The 24,168-nt window shown below is 39.6% G+C and overlaps 1 protein-coding gene across 1 annotated transcript in view; it reads right to left on the bottom strand.

Annotated features, from left to right (window-relative positions):
- Positions 1–24,168, bottom strand: part of MAP7 (microtubule-associated protein 7) — a 197,426-nt gene that overhangs the window by 158,329 nt on the left and 14,929 nt on the right. The gene's annotated exons all lie outside the window — the stretch shown is intronic.

Below are 24,168 nucleotides of genomic sequence, written 5' to 3'. Positions count from 1 at the left end.
CCTGAGTAGCTGGGACTACAGGTGTGCACCACCATGCCCAGCTAATTTTTAGTAGAGATGGGGTTTCACCACGTTGGCCAGGATGGTATTGATCTCTTGACCTCATGATCCACCCGCCTTGGTCTCCCAAAATGTTGGGATTACAGGCGTGAGCCACCACGCCCGGCCACTAGGTACTTCTTAATAAAGTTCTTAGATGCAATGAGAAATAACTAATAGCACATTATAGGAAATACATGCAAGTCATCATTAGGAATCTTAAAATTGTAGGCATAATCTATCAATCCTTAAATAGACAATGCTTACCTTCACCATCCCTCTTTTTTGCAATGTTTTTACCAATTTCTGATTTTTATTATTTTAAAAATGTGTTTTTTAGGGACAGTGGTTTCACTATGTTGCCTAGGCTGGCCTCAAATTCCTGAGCTCAAGTAATCCTCCCAAGTAGCTGAGACTACAGCAGTGCTCCATCACATCCAGCTCCGATTTCTGGTTTTAATAGGCACAGAAAGAGTCCAGTAGGTGCTAATCTCCTTGAAAAACACTGCAAGCCATTTCAAATAAGGACATATCTCTACCTTCCAAGAGTAGACTAGCTATATTTTTTTAAATAAGTTTCATAATTCACCTTGCCATCTGTGGGGTGAAGGGGAACCAACGCATGTTGTACCAACAGGTAAGGAATTGTATACATTCAATTATATCCTGAAAAACAACTCATGAAAATCCTCAGCTAGAAAAAAAGTATGTTTCTTTTGCTATTAAGCAGTAAATACTTGATAAATATCTGTCCTTTTATCCCCAACATTAATGATTCCTTTTTTCTTTTCCATTCTTGCCTAGGCCTATAACTTTGTCTTACCTCTTCATACTATTTAGTTTATTTGGCAACAATATACTCTAGGAAATTCTTACTTCATTACAATGCTCTGCAACATCAGGTTTCCTTCCCTTCCTTCCTCCCTCCCTCCCTCCCTTCCTTCCTTTCTTCCCTCCTTCCCTCCCTCCCTCCCTCCCTCTCTCTCTCTCTCTCTCTCTTTCTTTCTTTCTTTCAGACAGAATCTTGCTCTGTCACCCAGGCTGGAGTGCAGTGGCGCAATCTGAGCTCACTACAACCTTTGCTTTCTGGGTTCAAGTGAGTCTTGTGTCTCAGTCTCCTGAGTAGCTGGGACTACAGGCGCATGCCACCACACCGAGCTAATTTTTGTAATTTTCAGTAGAGACAGAGTTTCACCATGTTGGCCACGCTGGTCTTGAACTCCTGACCTCAGGTGATACACCCACTTCGGCCTCCTAAAGTGCTGGGATTACAGGCATGAGTCACCGCGCCTGGCCTGTAACATCAGGTTTCTTATACTGAGGACCCTGATGATCCTTGAGACAAATCCCCATGGCAGTCTCCTGCCTTCTACCATGGATGGATATATCAATTTGCTACAGAGATTCATAAGACACTTGTGAAATGGAGTCAGCCAAATACATACAATTCCTCTTCCAGATATATATAAGCTGGCACAAGATAACCTGTGAGTTTGTAAAAAGTAAAAAATCCTTCTATGTCTACACGAAAAGTCACAATGAAATACTCTAGCCATTAAGCCTTCAACAATTAGATGTTGTTATTAACCCTGTGGTTATTATTAAGTTCTTTCAAAATAGAAGTGGCAGAAGCAACCCAAAGAGCCAAGAATAGAAAATCATTATTATAAGATTCAGGAACATCACACTTAAAAGCCATCAGGAAGATTTTCTTAAGTAGCTGGATAAAATTCTAATAATATAATTTAGTTATGAGAAATACAAGATCCAAGGAAAAGCTACTTCTATTATACTTATTATATTGTTTCAATGACACAAATATGCCAAATGATGTCATTAAGATACTGTATGATCTCAGTTAATTAAACTTAGCTGGTTATCATGGTCTCACACCTCATCACCTGTTTTTTGATTCAGTACACTCCTACGCCCTTTTCTCAATAATTCAAGCCATCAAAGGATCTGATGAGTGTTTCTCACTCTAATTATTAAGTTGATTATAATTCAATACTATCAACCAAGGCATGAACTGCTTTTTTAGGACATTTGAATTTTACTTCTCTAGTAGCAAAGCAAAAATTGAATCCCTCAGGTACCTGATTTCAGACGTCAGCACATAGCATGATCTTTCAGGGTGTGAGTCTGAATTCATCCTTTTGGGATAAGTGGAAGTGGAAAAACATATGTGCCTGTCTCCCCAGATACCTACTTGTGCTGCTTGGAAGATGAGCCAAGCTCAGCACTAAGGTAGATTTCCATCATCACTGCTTCTGTGGGCCTGAGTCGCGCGCTCTCACACCTATAGGTCTGCCTGACAGGCCCTTGCCTGTAGACTCTCATCCTACATCCCCTCCAGAGCTCATCTTATCCCCCCAAAATCCCTTTCCCTTCTCCCCATAATCACTCCTCTTTCAGATGCAGACTTCATGCTGCAAAGACTTTGGCATTACTGTTGTTAGGACTTTGTGATGTCTTTGAACTTTAACTTTTTTATGAAATCCTAGAATCCATCTCTACTCTATGTCACTTTTGCCTAGAATAAAGACGCTTCTGAAAGGGAAAGGTGTGAATGGTATAAATTCTCACAGACTATTGAACCTGTTTTTAACTGGTAGTATTTTTTAATTACAAAATGTAAAAATTACACAAGAGACTAACATTTGAACAGGTTTTCTTCATTGTGCTTTGTGTTACACGGAACAACATGAAATTGTCATGTTAGGTCAAAAATGGACAAGTAGGGCAATTTCATATAATTCAATCTAATATCTGACCCAATTTATGCCAATGATTTTAAGTGCCAGGATGAGCTGTTTGTGCAAAGACAGATGACAACCAGCAAGCCTCTTGTTCCTAGGACAAAGCTGTTTATGACTAGTGACCTAGACTTCTCACCCTGTGGTGCCCAAACCCAGTCTATTCAATGGCATCACCCGGTTTATCATGACAACTGCTTCAGACGGTGGACAGTCATTACTCACAGCAGCAGAAATGAAGAACCACCACCCTGTGGGCAAACCTGTATCCCTGTGTGAGGAACAAAACTGAGGAATAAAACATAAGAAAAGTAGAGCTTTACTATAATCTCTCCTATTTTCTTTTCAAAATCATTTTTATAATGTGAGTCTAACATTCAATTAGTGGGTTATATTGATTGAATGGAAATCCTAGATTTAAATACAGAAACAGACCAAAAAGTCAATACATTAAAATGATGCCCTTGTAATCCTGCCCACGTGATTGGCTGGCTCTCTTTGGTTTCAGATTCTGATCTGAAAGAATGGCATTTACAGGAAAACAGCAGAATAAACATGTTAAAAATGCATTAAGTCTACATAATAAATAGTCTCCCAGAGCTTCTCCATAATTAATCACCTGTATCTCAACATTCAGCTAAGTTACTAGGGAAACTAGGGGGGAGAAGACATCTTCTCTGTTCTGCTCCCAAACCCATGAGTTTACATTCCAAAAGAAGGTGATTAGGACAACGTAAACAAAGAGCTATAGTGCAAGAGAGAGGTCCCCTCTCTGGGCCAGGGGCGTTGGGTCCGGAGAGAGATGGTTTCAGGATGAAACTGTCATACCTCAGATCATCAGACATTAGTTAGATTCTCATAAGGAGTGCACAACCTTGATCCCTTGCGTGAGCAGACATTATGGAATATATATACTATAGGTAGTAAATACAACACACTTGCAATCACTTCCTTTACAGTCTTTGGATTCAGTAATATGAACACAGTTATCTCTAAGCCAGGAAGTGCACCTAGTATCTTTACAGTGACTATTAAGTATTTTTGAACTCAAAGTGTATCTTCATCTTAAACTCCTGGAACCATGAACTCTCCCATGTAATTTTCTGATGAATTAAGAGAAAAGGAAAACTTTTTTTCAAATATGTGTCATCTGTTGCAAAAGTACGTGATTTAAAAATACATGTAAATATAATCCTAGCTCTAATGTTTTCCTTTGGGAGTTTGGGAAAAAGCAGTTACATTTCTCTGTTGTCTGGTTTTTATCATTTGAAAATTGGAAGATTCATTCTGATTACTGAGCTAAATCAGTAGGGTTTAACTGATTTTGAAATTACAGTATAAAGGGCAATATTTCCATAAAAGAATAAAACAGAAAAGTAATGAAAATAAAATTATGTATCTTAACTTAGCTAGATGAACCCAAGAAATTTTCCTGAAAACCAAGAGATAAAAAAATGGCGAATGATATATTCATTCAAAGTATTCTCAGGAGCAAAGGCAGTGGCTTACACCAAAGCCTGTTAAGAGTATTATTAAATAAAGTACTTAATGTCTGTCTACTTGGAAGGAAGAAACACCACTGGACAGAAACACTGTACATATATTTGTATAATTTTATTATGTAATATTAATAAATCCTTTGTCCTAGAACTAAAAATTGTTTTTGGGAAGAAAATAAGATTGGAAAACTTCTTTTGAATAAAATAATATAAATCATAAAACTGTTATACTTAGTAGTGCCAAGAAACAATGTGCAAGCAATGTCTCATGTCTCTTCACAATTTTTTTTTGGTGCTCTTTTTTTTTGAGACGGAGTCTCACTCTTGTTGCTCAGGCTGGAGTGCAATGGCACAATCCGGCTCAAGGCAACCTCTGCCTCTTAGGTTCAAGCGATTCTCCTGCCTCAGCCTCCCAAGTAGCTGGGATTACAGGCATGCACCACCACACCCAGCTAATTTTTGTATTTTTAGTAGAGAAGGGGTTTCTCCATGTTGGTCAGTCTGGTCTCTACCTCCTGACCTTAGGTGATCCGCCAGCCTCGGCCTCCCAAAGTGCTGTGATTACAGGTGTGAGCCACCATGCCAGCCTCTTCTTTCCTTTTTAAAAGAGGTCTCACTCTGTCCCCTAGGCTGGAATGCAGTGGCTTGAACATTGTTCACTACAGCCTGGACTTCCTGGGCTCAAGGGATCCTACCTCAGACTCTAGATTAGGTGGGGTTACAGGGGCGCACTTGCCACACCTGGCTTCTATCTTCAACTTTTGAAGAAGGGAGACTAAGAGACCATCTGTCAGTTAAACCCTCCCCTTAGAAGTCACAATTCTACAATGATTATCTCAAAGTTTTGCAAGGTAATTCCTATGAAACATGTTGAAAAACCCATACCAAGAGCATTGTATCATTCTCATTGGGATTCAATTATTTTTCAAAACTCTCAGACATATGTGATAAAGGTTTCCCATCTGCAGTTTTATCTTCCTATAAGTCTAATAATGGCATTCGACTCTAACACCCTATAGTACTCTATAGCGAGGCAACATTAGATGAAATCCAGCTGTAATGTGAGACTATTATTTAAGCTTTGAGCTTCAGGTTTCATGTCTGTAAAATGGGGAAGGCACAACCTACCTACCTCTCAGGTTATAAGTAATTAAAACCTTTAGAGTTCTTAATACCTTACCATTTTTATTTGTACCACATAAAACCACTTTTCTTTTTTAGAAGCTGAAATCTATGACATGGAAGATAACTGGAAGTAGCCTATCTTAGTGGAACAGGTAATCATTATCATTGCAGTGAATTAGTAGAACCAAGCATGCTGAGTTGAGTGCCTTCAGTCTTGCAGCCTACCCAGAAATAGACTGTTACTTAGGAAACAGAAATGGGAAACGTGAAGATGTGCCACAAGAAAGGCTGCATTCATAGGGTGTGATATGCAGTAGCTAAATTAGAATTCTGACAGATTTAGTAACAGATTTGGTGGCAGTTGTAACATTGAGTCTTTTATTTATTGCAAAAACTTAAATTGATGTGCTCAGTTATTTTAGCAAACACATTTTACTTATATTGTCCTTGGGGTAAGATATCTGGTTTTCTGGGGAGAAATTTCTGACTAGGCAAGATAGAAATACTTGTGCAGAAAAATTTACTTTTAAAAAATCCTCTGGTTGCATAACCATGTAAATGTACTTGATGCAACTGAACAATACATTTAAAAATGGTTAAAATGATAAATTTTCTGTTATGTCTTTTACCACGATTTAAAAAAAATCCTTAAATAACCATTATCCTCTCTCATTTCATGGACACTGAGGCTACAACTAATCCACAGGGATCTCTCATTATTAAGTCATGTCTACACGAGATGAAAGATTATATTGACAGGATATAGACAAACTAGAAAAAAACTAGTCCTCAAAAGATGTTGATGACAAAACTTGAGATGACAGTTTCACACTGTGTCAAACCTTATGCATCAAAACAGTGGACAGAATATTTCCTTGAGGGCCTCTGGATCCAACAATGCAGAGCATGGGTGTCCATAGAGACCACAGATGAAAGATCATCTCAGGTACACACATACACATAAACAGAGAGAAATGAGAGACAGCACGACACCTCATTTTATAACGTTAAGGTCATCACTAAAACTTCTTATACAGCAGAACCAACCTGCTCAAAACACAAAATGAAGCCTAGCAGAAGCTCTGCTTGGCCTCTGGAATTGCATTGACCCTCTTTACCTTTACCATTACTGTCTTCTACCTATAGCTAGTACCTTCTATCTCCGTTGAATCTCTAAGACCCTGAAAGCTTGAACACGTAGAAAATTCATGGTTCTTCCAAGGAGAGGAGAAAGACCTTATTTAAGTCCATTATCTAACTTACTCCAGAAAACTGTTTTCTAAATGGTGTTAAAACTTTCTCCAAGAGAAGACCAGGAGCTCTGAAAAGTGCATACCCAGGTGACTGTGTGCGGACCATTCCGATTTGGTCATAGCTTACTTTAGTCCATTCTTGAACTCTCATCTTCCAGATTCTGGGTTTAAATACATAGGTTTATTTTCATGACAAGTGAGAAGTGTGAGAATACACACACACACACACACACACGTAGAGCATATCTAATCCAAAAAACCAAACTGCTCCAATGAGCATTCCCTTTGAAAGTCACGTTGGTGCCCAAAAGGTTTCAGATTTTGGAGCATTTTGGATTTCAGATTTTTCAGATTAGGGTTATTCAACCTGTATAAGTATTTTTAAAAAATGTATTCCTGATAGGTATATTAACCTTTCTTGGAAAGGTTTTCTCTACTGGGGTTTCTATAGGTCCACATGTCCCCAATGTGAAAAAGGATATGCATTTGGATAGAATCTACAGATACCAACAGAATCTATAGATTTTGCTAGGAAAATGACATTTTCAAGTTTACATTACAGTTATCTTTAAGGATCACAAGTCTTGAATTTTTCTCTTTAATTTTATTTATACATATCAAAACAAAGAAAAATTAAATACTAGAAAAAGAAGGTATTGATAAGAAAGCTGAAAGTCATCTCAAAATAAAGGCTCAAGGAGGGCTTAATTGGTAAGGAATGTTTCAGTCTGTGGAACAATCAAAATAATAAGTTATAACAGAATGTTCCTTAAGCTACAAATTATAAAGGGCACAACTTACATCCCCAAACCATATGTTACATTATTGACAGATATACTTCTTCTGTCATATGAATATATTGTACCCATCTCTCCCTACCTCAGGGTAGGGGCAAAGGGAAATTATTTGCAAAAAAAATTTAGGTATTTTCCCCCAGGGGAAGAAAAGATATCCACTGGGAGACATTGTTTAAGCTTCCTCTTAGTAGCAGTTTCTAATTACCTGCGATTGGAAAAGAAGAGAAGCCTTAGTTGTCACAAAAGGACAGACAATTAAGCATCCTCTCATGTCCCTCATTCGTTTATGTCATACAACCAATAAATGGATAGGATGAGCTTCATATGAAAACTACATGGAGTTAACACTCAACAAACAATGGGAAAAAGTGTAAACATTTGTCAATGTCATGTTTCTCTGGTTCTCTTTTTACTTAAGATACTATTCCTCAAGATCCTATCAATTTTCATATACCATTCTACATATATACATATCAGTATTGGTAGTCCCCTACATGTGAACGTGGCATTTAACCGGCATTTAAAAATATTTCCCCAACAGAAACAATATTACATATGGTAACGTGGCTCCTAGGCTGACCAAAGTCCATTTGAGGCCAGGCGCAGTGGCTCACACCTGTAATCCCAGAACTTTGGGAGGCTGAGGTGGGTGAATCTCTTGAGGTCAGTAGTTTGAGACCAGCCTGGCCAACATGGCGAAACCCCGTCTCTACTAAAAATACAAAAAAAAAAAAAAAATTAGCCAGGAGTGGTGGCACATGCCTGTAATTCCAGCTACTCGGGAGGCTGAGGCAGGAGAATTGTTTGAGCCCAGGAGGTGGAGGCTGCAGTGAGTGGAGATCGCACCACTGCACTCCAACCTGGGCGACAGGGCAAGACTCCATCTCAAAAAAAAAAAAAAAAAAAGAATAAAATAAAGCCCATTTGATCCATAACCTAACCTATAACGCAAAGTACTGCTTTCTGTGCTATCATGTAGTGATATTTCCCTGGGCCAGAGTTTCAACCTGAGCTGCCAGGAACATGTCTCTCTCTTGCTGTATGAGGACAGAGCTTCCCCTAACTCCAAAGCAATAGTGATGGCTGTCAGAACCTTGGGGGTAAGAAGAGAAGGCCAACTCCCAAAAGGAAGGGATTGTGGAACTACTGGGGCTAAACTCTTGGGTAAGTAGCCCCTGGAAACCCATCTCAGGGCCAGCCCCCATTTCTGGTTTTCCAACCAGCCCCCAAGTGTCAACCTTACCTTCTCTGAAATATGATAATAATATTATATTTGATATTATTTGCTGCATGCCTAAAATTTCCATAAATAATCCCCAATCTTCATGCAAATTTAGTAAGTGGTCTTAGCCTCATTTTCAAATGGAAAAAAACTGGGTTTCAGATATTATAGGCAAGTTGGATCTCAGAGGAAAATAATGAACCAGAATTCAAATCTGGGTCTAGCTCTATTTCTGACTAGTTATAAAGCCTGAGTGCTTACCATCACATCAATAAATGCTGGAAAGAATTAAATAAAAAATTACAATTATGTGCCCAAGTTCTGGCACATAGAAGGTACTTGCTAATGTCGACTTTCATTTCCTTCTCTTGGGGACTGATTTCATTTACTCTCTACTGGTACCACTGGTTTCATCTGAACGAAAGTTTCTGCTCTTCCTGGCCTCTTCTCTATCTGCATGCCCTGTACTAAATATCTGAGACGGCAGACCCTGCTAGGTAATATAGTGAAATAGGTTATACACTTTTTTTCTCCTACATCCTTTCACCCTTTCACTTTTTTCACCAAAGCCCTGTAAGGTGTGAAAGGAAATTAGATCTTGGGACCCCAAACTCATTAAGCCAAAGCGAAAAGACAAACTGGGAACTGGGTCATGCAAACCTGCCTCCCCTTTTTTGGTTCCTAAATAAGATGGCTACAAGATGAAAAGCTACAGGCCTCCCCAATATTTTTGCCCACAAGAAAATTCCCAGTGAGCTGCAAGAGCTTTACTCTCGGGTGTTTTTGTTAAAATTTCACTATGGCAATGTAAACTGATAGCTTATCTCTGCAGGTGCAGCCACCTCCCTGCACCACCTACCAGACACACATGCAATCGGATTGTTCCCCTACTCCATTTTGTCTTGTTATATTTGTTTTCTTATGTAAAATGCAGATTCCCTGCATGTTTCCTCTGCCCCATGTCTATGTCATCTTACTTAAAAAAAAAAAAATTGCAAACCCCAGCACTTTGGGAGACCGAGGCAGGTGGACCACAAGGTCAGTAGTTCGAGACCAGCCTGACCAACATGATGAAACCCCATCTCTACTAAAAATACAAAGATTCTCTGGGCGTGGTGGCGGGCACCTGTAATCCCAGCTACTTGGGAGGCTGAGAAGGGAGAATCGCTTGAACCTAGGAGGTGGATGTTGCAGTGAGCCAAGATCGCACCACTGCACTCCAGCCTGGGTGACAGAGCCAGACTCTGTCTCAAAAAAAAAAAAAAAAAAGGCAGATTCACCAAGCCAGACAAAGGCATGAACGACTGTTTTTCCCTAGCCTCTCTCTTACATGAAAATTGTGTACTTCTCAATATCCCACCCTTTTCCCTTTAAATTTGGAGCCCTCAAAATCATCTTTGGAGGAAGGCATTAGAACTGACTCCCAACCACATATCCTTAACTTTGACAAATAAACCTCCTAAAATGATGGAGACTTGTTATTTTTCTCAATCGACAAAGGTGAAAGACTTTATCCTTTTCTTAGGTCATGTGTCCTTTTGAGAAGATGATGAAAGCTATAGAACTTTTCCCCAGAAAAATGCACATTACGACATACACATATACTTAATGTATAATTTGTGGACCCCAAAAGTTTTAGGGATCTCTCTTCAGATACTCACAAAGAAAGAATCCTATATTTAGATCTGCATACTGTAAAGTTAAATCCATCTGCCTTTTAGAGGAACACTTAAAAACTGTGTTCATCATCAGCATGAAGATAGGATGGGAGTAGAGGGAATAAGGCCCGTACATAGAGTAGTACAAGTAACTGAGGACACTGGGAACACCAGGACATGCCTGATTCATGGATAGGAAGGGAGATGAAAGGAGAAACAGTCACAAATTAATGTACTTTTCTTCCCAGCTGACTTTGGACAACACAGTCCAGACGCCGGTTCTAAAACGAAACGAAAACCAGAAGTCTCTGTGAGTTGAGACTCAGTTCTTCACATGCACCTGTGTCTAAATGAACATGCTTATCTGTGCAGAGGAAATGGATTGAGAATGTTGGGTGGTTAGAGGGAGATGAAAGACAGAGTCCCAAACATCAGCTAAGAGGGAACAGATGGAAGATGGAGGATATGAAAGACTGTGAGCCAAGAGATCCCACAAGCCATTCGGTCACAGCTGGCTTGGGCAGTTGTACCTATATGGCTGTGTGTGTGTGTGTGTGTGTATGGAAAACCCAACGAAGTTGACTTAAATAATAAAGAAATTTATAGGCATTCACAACTGACAGGCCCAAAAGTAGAAAAGGCTTCAGTTTGATCTGAAAATTCAGGAAGTCATTAGGATACTGGTTCCATTTCTGTGAGATTTTTTGGGTTTTGTTGAGACACAGTTTCACTCTGTCACCCAGGTTGGAGTGCAGCAGCGTGATTTCTGCTCACTGCAACCTCTGCCTTCCAGGTTCAAGAGATTCTCGTGCCTTAGCTACCCCAGGTAGCTAGGATTACAAGTATGCAACACCTCGCCCTGCTAATTTTTGTATTATTAGTAGAGATGGGGTTTCACCATGTTGGCCAGTCTGGTCCTGAACTCCTGACCTCAGGTGACCTGCCTGCCTCGCCCTCCCAAAGTGCTGGGATTACAGGCATGAGCCATGCTGCCCGGCCTCTCTGAGATTTCTTAGCTCTGGCCTCCTCTTTGGGCCAGCAGCCCTGAGGCTCTGTGACTTCTTCACTTTCAAAGAGAAAAAGAACCCACCCACGGCTTCTGGACACATGATTTACATGTGCCAATAGTTTCCTTTATTGTTTATAATCCTAACTAATATAGGGTTTCATGCGATAACCCCAAGGTAAGTACTGTTATCACAGTTATCACCATTTTACACAGTTTGAGAAAAACAAGGCTCAGAGGTTATGTAACTGTGCCTAGTTACACAGCTGATGATAGTAACAGCCTGAAGCCAATGCAGAGCCTCCAATTCCACAGCTGATGCCCTTGATCACTCCACTACTTATCTCCCCAAGCAGAGAAAGAACTAAGACAGGGGGTAAGCCTAATCTATAAAGTGCCAGACAGTAAATACTTTAGGCTCCTGGGCCACAAGTATGTCGTACATTCTCTGTGTTTTGTTTTTACAAACCTTTCACAATTTTAAAAAACCCTGAATGGCCAGGTGCAGTGGCTCACAGCTGTAATCCCAGGACTTTGGGAGGCCTAGGTAGGAGGATTGCTTGAGTCCAGGAGTTCAAGACCAGCCTGGCCGACATAGGGAGATCTCATTTCTACAAAAATTAAAATGAGCTGGGCGTGGTGGCACGTGCCTATAGTCCTAGCTATTCAGGAGGCTGAAGTGGGAGAACTGCTCGAGCCTGCAAGGTCAAGGTGGCAGTGGGCCATGATCACACCACTGCACTCTAGCCTGAGTGACAGAGGGAGACCCTTTCTCAAAACAAAACAACCAACCAACAAACAAAAACAGTAGAGTGGACTTTTGAGTCAGACAGACCTGTATTCCAGTTCAGACTCCAGCACTTCCTAGCTGTGTGATCCTGAGCAAGTTACTTTTAACCTCTCTGAGTCTCAATTTAGTCATATATAAAGGAAATTATAGTAGCTGCCTTTATCATCTGATTATTGTGAGGAGTAAGATTAAATTATCTATACAAAGTACCTGAAACATAGCAAGTGTTCAATAAATCCTGGCAATTATTTTAAACAATTATCCCAATAAAAATTCCAAATTCTACAGTTTTCATTGGCATCCCAGGCCAGGAAAACTGTTGCTCACAATCTCTAAATTGATTCTTCAAATGAAATTTTCCTTCTCAATTCCTTCTTTATGGAACATACTAATATTTCACTTGTTTTTCAATTAATCTCTCAACATCTAGTGCGTCTGTATACTTATGGAGGATCTGTCTAGCTGTTGCATAGAATTGCCTTAAGTTTAGTAAAAATCTTTTCACTGATCTTGAATCACTTTGAAAGTAACTCTAAATAAATCAAATTCTTTACAGGTTTTGTAGCAATGTTAGACACACTATCTTTCTCTAAACATAGGAATGCTAAAGTAGCAAAGTGTACTTGTGGTTACCCTAAGTGCTTCTACCTGACTCCCAAAGGGATTTGAATGGGAAAAAGCAAACTTCTAACAGAGTCTTAAAAATCAGGTGTTTCAACATCTGCTTTGATTTATGAGTAATCCCATATTCCAGGTTTTAACTCTTTCTCTAATTTTTTCTTTTAAGAAGAAAAAAAGCTCATCTTTTACAAAGCAGAATACAAATATTTTTGTCACTGTCAGATAATGTAAGATTATTTGTAGAAAAATCTTTGACAGTATAACCATTAGATTTTAAGGCAGAGCCTCTAATTTCCAAATCATTGGGAAGATACACAGAAAAAGACTGAAAAAAAAATACATCCACATGTCAACAGTTTTCCAAGAATCTTATTATTGTGATTACCCTATTGCAATGTATATTTTATGTTTTACAAACTTTCTAAATACAATCTCATGCTCCTTTTGAGAAAAGAAAAATAAAGAATAATATTATTTCCAAAGTAGAACTAAAAACCTGAAATTTTTTCCTTGTTCTCTTCCATGTTGAAACAGTTTGCCACATCTGACTATTTATTTTAATAGACACTAATTCAGTAGCCAGAGAAGCAGAATAGTGACCAGTCACTATGAAACTTCGGGCAACAGACCACTGCAGGTCTGTTCCTTCACTGTGAACTGAAGGTTGTGAATGAAAAGCACTCCCTTCCCCTCCAGTTCTTATATTATCACAAGGCCAGCAGGTGGCCTGGAGTCAGAGGGGCCTGAGTGCTGCTCCACCATTTGCTAGCTATGTGTATTTTTTGCTAGTTACTTCACCCTGGGGTTTAGGTATTACCTTGTGTAAAATGGGGTAAATATCTCCCTTAAGAGAACACCCTCAAGGCTCCCACATGGTAAGTGCTCCATTCATGATGGTGGTTCTCATTTCTCTTATTAAATATTATAAAGCTGGAAATGGAAAATTTTTCAGATCTTCCTTTCCACTCCTATCTCATTAATCTTATTTATCATTTATTTTACCCTAGTTGTTTATCCAATTTTTATGCCCAGATGGCTTTTATTATATATTGCACATGTCAAACTTAAGTTACACAATGATCAGACCACAGCATGACAACTTTCATCGCACCCATCCTTCCAGAACAGAGAAAATAAAGAGATCCACCATGGTTTGCTCACATGCACCTCTCAGATTAAGCTCCAGCTGAAGCAGTTAAGTTCCCATCACAAATTTTCTCCTCTCCTCTACTCACTGGAACATCTGGAGTAGGAGGGGAGGATCACAGTCTGGGTGTGAGGCTGCAGAATAAGGAGAGATTCCTCCTGTGAATTCAGAGGGCCACAGGCAGCCATGGCTTCATGGACCAGAGCCTGGCATTCACAGAGGTAGTAGTATTTGCCACTAGATTCCAAACCAAGAACCAGAAAATGCTACGATGCCGTTTTGTGCATTTTTCACCAACAGCCAAGCTAGATTTGTAGATTTGTTATGTAGCATGGGTCCAATTTTGACTTTAAGAGACAATGAAATACACCAGGACTTGTCAAAGAGTCTACCAAAAGCCATTTTTAAAAGTGTAATTCATCCATTTGCAGCAACAGACCCAGCTCATGGCTTTGGTACCAAGGAGAAGCCAATGAAGAATCTCTTAAGAAGTGCTCTGTGTGTGCACACACAAATGCATACATATGCTACATAATTTCCTAAAGTGGTATATACACATAGACATCCCACACAGAATTATTCCCTGGTCAGATAAATATACTACATTCCTTTCCTGGTGATTCATAATAAAATAATAAATGCTCTTACAAGTTCAAAAGTAATGAAATGTATTTTCCAGACTTACCTGAATTAGAAACACTCTTGTTGGCACAGTCATTAAGGGCCTGCACTAGGAGTGCCCTGTGGAACCCCAGTATGGGAAACACAACTGCACAGCATTAAGTAGCGGAGCGGCACACATTGTACCGGCGGGAAGATGCTTCCAGGATGAATGTGGCAATCCTGCAGAGGACTGGTTTGTGAATACATCAGATACCCCTGGGAAATGTCCAAAATTTGGGGAGGGATATTTTGTAGGGGCTGATGGGTCCTGAATCAATGGGTTATAATGATGACCAAGGTAATTTTAAACTATAAGTACTATAATAATTACACTTAGTTTGATAAGATTACTCTAAGCAGAGCTCTCCTCCCAGGAATTCAGGTTGTGCCCTTATAATTGATATGGATAGAGTACACAGAATACTGATTTTTTTTTTTCCCTCCAGCAAAGTAACTTTCTTTTTTCCAGGAAAATAAGGTGGCCATACAATGCATCATGACATGTGGCTGAGCTGAAAGCAAAATTGAGGTTGCCAGACCAGCAGTCTGCAAGTCTAAGCTTCCTCTTGTTAACTAAAATAGCCTCTACAATAATAAAAAGAAAACCCACAGTCATGGATAGCTAACTCCCTACCTTTTAATTATTCATGCTAATGCCTTGCATGTGTGGAGTTTATACTTTACAAGTGCTAATCAGGCCCAATGACTACATGAATAATGGAAACCCACAAATAATTATCAAATCTAATCTTAAGCAATGTTTTCAATACATGCCCTCCTCAGAAATCCTCCCCAAATGGTGCCGTCTCCCTTTCCTTCCTTTATTCTGAAAGAAGGCGGCCAACTTAACTTTTGATGTACTTTGCTTTTTCTCTGCCCACCTAATAGTATTGATGCTGAATGACCAAAAGGAAGTGAAGCAAGAAGAAGAGAAAACCAAAGGCTCAGGTCTGTAAACTCCGTGCGGATCCAAAAGAAGAATCTGTACGAACAAAGATTTACTGAGGAAAAATAAAAGGTGGGGGGTGGGAGGAAGAAGGAGAATCTGAAACCTGACTCTAACCCTGACCCGCCATGTCAATGGAGATGATAACTGCCCTTCCCACAGATCCGCACAGTGCTGGTACCATCTGTTTCTTCCCCCCAGTGACTCAGCATACCTTATGAAAACAATTATCTTTATACCAGATTATTGATGCAGCAATTTCTCTTGTCTTCCTCTAAGGGAAAAGAAAACCACCTAAACGGCGCTGTCCTTTCCGTAATGTTAAAAAATCTACATTAACCGATGTTTAATTTTGCTAATTAAAACTAAATACCATTTTATAGCCATCCAATTCTCAAAAATCAAAGTGTCTTACTAAATCAAGTGGAAGTGAATATGGGGAAACAGGGATTGACATGAGCTGCAGGCAGACGTATGCTGATAAAACTATTTCAGAAGGCAATTTGGCATGTGAAAACGCACAGCACATACCACTTCTAGGAATATACATTTGCACATATGCTAAAAAAGAGAACTATAAAAAGTTACTGCAGCACCGATTTGTAGTCACAACAAAGTGAAAAAACAAAACTATAATCAACTTCTCCATTCATCAATTGGGGAATAGTAAATAAACTGCAGTAAAGTCACATTACAGAATTCTAGGCAGCACTTAAACTATATTTATCACTTGGGATGGGTATTTCAAAACTTGAGTAGGGGAAGTACAAGTGGCAAACTGATATGTTAATATGACATAATTTATGTCAATTTAAACACACAAATGATGTATTATTTATAGATATATACATGTGGTAAAATTACAGGGCTGCAAGGGTACATATTATCTCCCTGGGAAGGGAAATAGGGAAACAGGAAGAAAGATGGAAGGAGGTGAGACTACGGAATGATACACAGGAAAGACAAAACTAGCCATAATAATTTGTATTTCCCATAAATATGTCTTTTTTTTTTTTTGAGACAGAGCCTTACTCTGTTCACCCAGGCTGGAGTGCAGTGGCACAATCTCAGCTCACTACAACCTCCACGTCCTGGGCTCTGGCAATTCTCTTGCCTCAGCCTCCCAAGTAGCTGGGACTACAGGTGCGTGCCACCACGGCAAATGTTTGTATTTTTAGTAGAGACAGGGTTTCACCATGTTGGCCAGGCTCATCTCGAACTCCTGGCCTCAAGCGATTCACCTGCCTTGGCCTCCCAATGTGCTGGGATTACAGGTCTGAGCCACCGCGTCCAGCCCATTTCCCATAAATATATCTTTTAATATAAAATATTTACCCTTCAAAAAAATTTTGTAGACACAGTCTTGCTCTGTCGCCCAAGCTGGAGTGCAGCGGCACAATTTTGGCTCAATGCAACCTCTGCCTCCCTGATTCGAGCGATTCTTATGCCCAGCCTCCTGAAGAGCTGAGATTATAGGCATGTACCACAATGCCTGGCTAATTTGTGTATTTTCCGAAGAGACAGCATTTTGCCAGGTTGGCCAGTCTGGTCTCAAACTACTGACCTTAGGTGATCCTCCCACCTCGGTTTCCCAAAGTGCTGGGATTACAGGCATGAGCCACAGTGCCCAGCCAAAATATTTAAAATGTGTTTAAAAGTTCTGGGTTCTGGGGTCCATGAGTATTTATTATGTTAGCCCTCTGCTTCTTTTGGTTTTTAAAGTAATTTTGTAAACATTATAACTCCCTTTTTTAGGGCCAAACAGATGATAAAATGAAAGACTGAAAAAGGTATATAATCTTACAACAAGTTTAAGGTGAAATAAAATAGTATCTTCCTGAACACTGTTTTAAGAACTCAATTACACATTACATTTCTATATAATGTATATATTATTGATAGATAGATAGGCAGATATATGCAGTAAAATTACAGAAATTGACTGCAAGGGTACATATTATCTCCCTTGGAAGGGAAATAGGGAAAGGAAGGGAGAGAGAGATGAACATTAGTTATAATGTCCTCATTTTAGTGTCCCCATTTTTGTGTGTCTGATGTAAAAGTAGTTTGCCTCACAATGCTATTATAAAAGTGATTGTCAAGGATAATAAGTTCCAATAAAAATATTTGCTATAGCTCGACAATCACTAGGCATCTGAGATTATTTTCAACTTATAAAAAGTCAGAAGTAAAAGAAAAATGATGAGAACACATGGACACAAGGAACAGCAGACCCCGGGGCCTACCAGAGGAGGGAGAGGATCCGGAAACATGAGCACCAGGCTTAATACCTGGCTGATGAAATAATCTGTACAAACACCCATGACACAAGTTTACCTCTATAGCAAACCTGCACATGTATTCCTGAACTTAAGAGTTTGAAAAAAATAAAAAATACAAATCTAATAATTTATATATAGGACTTATTACTGGCAAGTAGGAAAAATAAGGAATTTTAAATGTAGTTCATGTAACTACAGTATCTTTTCCACTGTGGGAAAAACTACCATTAGACATTGCCTGTGAAGTGTATGCTGATACAAACTTTTCCTTCAGAAAACCTTTATAAACATGCTGATGTAGCAAAACTAAAGTGATTGGTAAAGAAGATTTAATAATGTATTTAAGCCTTGAGAAATTTCTTCGTCAAATCAACAACAAAAAGAACTGTGTTTTTAATTGAATGTAATGTTAAAGAAAATTCTTATAAGTAAATGCCAGTTTATGTTTTCCTAGAAAACCTTTTTTTAACAGCATCACCTCAATTCAACACATCTTGCCACTGATATACTGCATGTAAGTAAATAACAGAACATCGAATAGGGAGAATTGAATATATGTAAGATGACTGTGGTAATCGAAGAAAACTTATAACAAGTTAAACCCCACCTAAAGACATGCATAATCATTACTGTGGATGGTATTAGGTTTCGCTGAGAAAGAAGAGGTCACTAAATAGCTGGAATTAATAATACTTTACACATATCACACTTGAGGGTCACCTGTAGGGAAGGGAAGATAAATGTGGGGAGGGAAGGGCATTGGTAGGAGTTTTTAGAGGGCAGAATCCACAATTTTAGATAATTCAGAATATTTTAAGGTTTATAAGTTTTGGGAAATTTCTGGAAACAATAAAAGATTATTTAGCAGGGGGCATCTGCTCTTCCAGCCTCAGTACTGGGAGTTGGCCCAGGTTGATACTGGAACTGGTCCAGCCTAGGCAGGTCAACAGACTCCTTTTGATTGGAAAGGTTTCCTTCACTGACGTGCAAGAACACTAGATACATTCCTTTCACCTTCAAAAAGGAATGAAGCTTGAGGCGGGTGTTAAAGCAAATTAAATATGGCCTGAAGACTCATACTTCTATATTTGAGTCCTTGCAGACGAACCATAACCTAGTTTAATAGACAGACAAAATTGAAAACCGAACTTAGTAGTATGCACCTGTAACAATAGCTGAGTGTTGGCCAATCCCAGTGGCCATACTTCAACCACTCATAGACTGCTGAGTGTTCAAACTGCATTCAAATAAGGCAAACACCAAGCTGTAACCAATCTCACTGTTTCTGAGCCTCACTTCCGATTCCTGTAAATCACTTTACCCTGTTTGTCTATAAATTTGCTCTGACAACAAGGCACCCCTGGAGTCTCCAAATCTGCTGATTCTGGAGGCTGCCTGATTCGTGAATCGTTTCTCTTTCTTTGCTCAATTAAACTCCATCAAATTTAACTTTTTTGAAGTTTTCTTTTAATAGGGGCTACAAGAAAAGTAATCCTTGCCCCCAGAAAAGTGGGGGAAGGCAGCATTTTGAGCTGAAATGTACTTAAGCAGAGGTCAACCTCAATGCAGGGCTTAAAGGATACCTCATGTGAATCTAATGAGTCTTCGCATCCCACAGTTCTCTCTCTGGACTCCCGGAGGCTGAGCAGAAGATCCAGAAAACAGGAGAGGACAGGAAGGCGGTAGTAACCTGCCTAAAGCCAGAAGATTTCAATTTTCTCATAGACCAGATACAAATTTCTTTTAACTTGTTTCAAGTCTTCCAAAATTTAGACATCCTTCCAGAAGATTCTCAAAAAAAACCAGAAAAAACAAATTTTATTTTTTAAATAATTCTTCTCTTTTTAAATTTAAGAAAAGACATTTTAAAAAACACAAAATTTAGACATCCTAGCAGAAATGTTGGTTTCTTAAAACTACTAAGATAAAGTCATTGAACTAAGAAAGTTTTCCAAATACTAATAACATTCGCTACCATTTACAGGCTGCTTGATTAGTGCCCGATTAGGCAGAATTACAAGCACGTTTTAGATATTATTCTACCTAATCTTTAAAAACCCTATGAAATAGGTGTCACTACTAGCCCTGATTTATGGATAAAGCAGGCGAGGCACAGAAATTGTAAGTACTCCGCCTGAAGCATACATTTAGGAGAAGGCAAAAATGGGCTCTGGACTGGCTCCGGAGTCCAAGTTTTAACTCCTACACCATATGGTCTCCAAGACACCATGACACACTGCGAGCTCCCTCAATTCTACATATTCTTTGACACACATCCAAGTTTAAAATTTCAGAGCTACTCCTAGTACATTAAAACCTAACTTGCCCAATTTGCCTGTTAGAAAATTTGGTTTTCAGGCTGGGTGCGGTGGTGAATGCTTGTAATGCCAGCACTTTGGGAGGCTGAGGCGGATGAATCGCTTCACCTCAGGAGTTTGAGAGCAGCCTGGGCAACATGGTGAAACTCCATCTCTACAAAGATACGAAAATTAGCTGGGCATGGTGGCGCACGCCTATACTCTCAGCTACATGGGAGGTTGAGGTGGGAGGATCACCTGAGCCTGGGGAGGTGGAGACTGCAGTGAGCCAAGATCGCACAACTGCTCTCCAACGTGGACAACAGAGTGAGACCTTGTCTCAAAAAAAAAAAAAAAAAAAGAAAAGAAAGAAAAGAAAATTTGGTTTTCATCAGAGAACACAGTAACAAAGAATTGTCACATCATTATCAGTCCTGAAGCATCGCTGTGATTCTCAGAAGAGATCTTCATCAGCATCAGGATAAAGAAATTAATTTTTTATCAAATGTTAACTTATCAGAGATCAAACATTCTGAATTTGGACACCAACACTTTTTGTGAACCTAATTATCCCAAGCTTTGTGTTGATATACCTGCTATGGCTTCATACAGGGATGCCTGCTTCTCTTCATTCAACTTCTAAGTCTCATGAACTGTAAGTCTCAGGGTCCCAAGAAAGGAACAGATAATGCTAAATGCTAAATGCTGTAGACTGGTCCAGGATGAACCATCAGTCGCAACTCAGAATGGTTTTCCTATTTATTTTTTGTTTTAACATTCACTCTAAAATATCACAGTAAAGTTTGAAGATAAAATACACTAAAGAAAAACTGAAATAGGAAATGTACCTACTCATTAAAGTGTATGTAATCTTGGAAGAAACCAAATCCAGGATACTGGGAATGACTATGTAGGTTTCACTACAAATGATTATGACAGTAACTGTCAGAAGAATGGAATTCACGAAACACCATTTAATGCCATTTAAGTCCTGAATTAAAGCTCTGCTTTCAAAACACATCACCTGAAATAGTAATGGACTTATTCTTTAACTTTGTTCTCCTAAAGTAAAAATATATAGACCAGCAATTATATTAACTCTCTTATGAAGCATCTGTAGTTATAATGGCCCACAATAAATAACCAAGAAATCCTCAGATGGGGCCGGAGCATTCAATTTGCTCCTCTCGATAACACTTCACCAAAAAACTATGCCACTAGCCACATGACTGCAATTACCTTTGACACTCAGGAGTTAGTGAAATCCAGTGTCAGTGGCCAACAGTCCTTTTTAAACATTTACCTCTTCCTTCTTCAAAATCATATCAAATGAAAATAAATTCCTCATTCTTCTATTTCCTGTTGAATTTTAAATTAGAATAATACAGGCTATATGTCTTTCCACCTATTTTCTCCTTCTAGTCAAGAGAGTAAATTATGATGTAGAAGTTACTTTTTTTTTTAAGTTTTTTTGTAAAGATGTGTCTTGCTATGTTGCCCAGGCTGGTTTCAAACTCTTCGCCTCAAGTAATCCTCCCACCTGAGCCTCCCAAAGTGCTAGGATTACAGGCATATGTCACTGCACCCAGTCTGGTTTTTTTGTTTGTTGTTTGTTTTGTTTTGTTTGAGACAGGGTCCAATTCTGTTGCACAGGCTGGAGTGTAGGGGCATGATTACAGCTCACTGCAGCCTCAGTCTCCCAGACTCAAGCAATCCTTTCACCTCAGCATTCTGAGTTAGCTGGGAATACATACATGCACCACCATGCCGAGCTATTTTTTAATTTTGCAGAGGTGGGATAGTGCTGTGTTGTCCAGGCTGGTGTTGAACTTCTGGGCTCAAGAGATCCTCCTGCCTCTACCTCCCAAAGCACTGGATTACAGGCATGAGCTACAGTGCCCTGCCTGGAAGCTAATTTAAAACATCCTCAATATTCACAGCAAATATTAGATGTTAAGAGTGAGGTACCGGCTTGGTGCGGTGGCTCATGCCTGTAATCCCTTTGGAGGCCGAGGCAGGTGGATCACCTGAGGTCAGGAGTTCGAGACCAGCCTGACTAACATGGTGAAACCCTGTCTCTACTAAGAATACAAAAACCAACTGGGTGTGATGGCGTGTGTCTGTAGTCCCAGCTACTCGGGAAGCTGAGACAAGAGAATTGCTTGAACCCAGGAGGCGGAGGTTGCAGTGAGCCAAAATCGTGCCACTGAGTCAGGTACGGTAGACAAGATGGGGTGAGCACCCCTGTGATGTGATTTGACAACTAGCCAGCAGCAAATTGGGCTCAGCTGATGGTGAGAGAGTAAGAAAGTAGAAACGACCCAAGCAGCTGTTTTTTAGGAGTCTCACAGTAACATTTAACAGACCTAAAGAAGAAACAGGAGGCTATGAGGGGACACTCGAGCCTGCAAGGAAGGCCCAGGCATCACTGCAAGTGCATCTTTGAAATGGCTACCCATGACCAGGCTTGACAAAATGCCAGTGAGTGGGAAGGAGGACTCATAACTGTAAGAACACAGAGGGTTCAGAAGCCTGGGGGTGGTGGAGAGGATGAAGGTTCAGAAGGTGTGAGGCTTTTCTTCAAGTAGGAGGATGAGCTCACACATGGCAGTCCACCCTCATCGCTGGTTTTGCTTTCTGCATTCTGAGTCACCTGCATTCAACTACAGTCTGAAAACAGGTGAGTACAATACAGTAAGATATTTTGGTAGCGACCATACTCACGTAACTTTTATTACAGTACATTGCTATATTATATTTCATTATTGTTGTTAATCTCTTACTGTGTCTAATTTATAAATTAAACTGTATCAGAGGTATGCATAGAAAAAACATAATATATACATATAGGGATCAGTACCATCTGAGGTTTCAGGCATCCACTGGGGCTCTTACAAGGGTAAGTGGGAGACTACTGCATATGGAAACATCTAGCATAGGGTAGGCAGCAAATCATTGTTTGCTGAATCTGAAGTCTGTGGGTACCTAGGGGAATTTCTGAGTTCATGATATCATAGGTGGTGTGGAAACAAGTCCCAGCATAAACCCACACAGCTGGCTGAATGAAGTTCAAGTGAAGGTCATGCAGCATCAAAGTAGATGTGTATGTCCCTGAAACTTATGGCAGTGGAGTAAGAATAATTTTGAAATTACTTAGATTGTGAGAAAATTTTGCTGATGATTAGAAATGTTGATATAAGAGGTCAGTTTGAAGTTCCATTCAAAATTCATACTAATTTTAATGTCATAGTATTCTAAACTACTAGATGGGTAAGGGGAAGTTATAGGATTCTGAACAATACCATAAAGAATTAGGATTTTCTACTGTGCTGTCACAGAAGAATCAGAGGTAGCAAATTCATAAAAAGAAAGTTTGATTCCCCAAGCAAGCCCAGGGTGAAAACCCAGAGTGCTGAGGTTTTGAATCCTAATATCGCAGTTGCCATTTTGCATCTTTACAGCGCTGAATGTAAGGTGTGCACCAGGAACTGTCTACCCACAAAGAACCTGTTTTTCTGGGCCTTAAAAAAAAAAAAAAAAACAAAGGCAGATGCAGAGATGGTATTATAAAAGAGAGGCATAAAAGGAAACTTGTGAGGGTGGCTTAATGAGATGCACTGAATAGGTGGAGAACCAGAGGGAATGTGGCTAGGTACACAGTGGACTTTGTTAAATTAGCAGCAGCTCCAGTTCACTTTCCAAGATATTTCCTCATCCACAGAGCGGCAGGTGGGAGTGGGGGACACTATTAGTCTAGAGCTCAGTGGGAGTTTAAAACACTAAGGATTTATGTATGCAAGTTCTCCCTGGCTTACACTTAATATGGTCATGATAAGTGAATTTCAGCTGTGCAAAAGGAAAGAAAATACTTATAATACTTCAAACATGGCTGTAATGAGGATATGCCACAAACTCGAAATGAACATTTTATAATAAGCTCTGGCAGTTCAAGGAAAGATGATGGTAGAAGGTGCTTCTGGAATGGTCTAGCACTGGAATTTTATCCAAGTAAGCCACTGCAGACCGTCCAAGCCAATGTCGTGGCCGAAAACAAACAAGTCATCCCT

The sequence above is a fragment of the Mandrillus leucophaeus genome, unplaced genomic scaffold, assembly GCF_000951045.1.
Source record: "Mandrillus leucophaeus isolate KB7577 unplaced genomic scaffold, Mleu.le_1.0 Scaffold194, whole genome shotgun sequence".
Classification (NCBI taxonomy): Eukaryota; Metazoa; Chordata; class Mammalia; order Primates; family Cercopithecidae; genus Mandrillus; species Mandrillus leucophaeus.
Note: the sequence above shows the minus strand (reverse complement) of the source record. Positions and strands in the feature narration are given on the sequence as shown.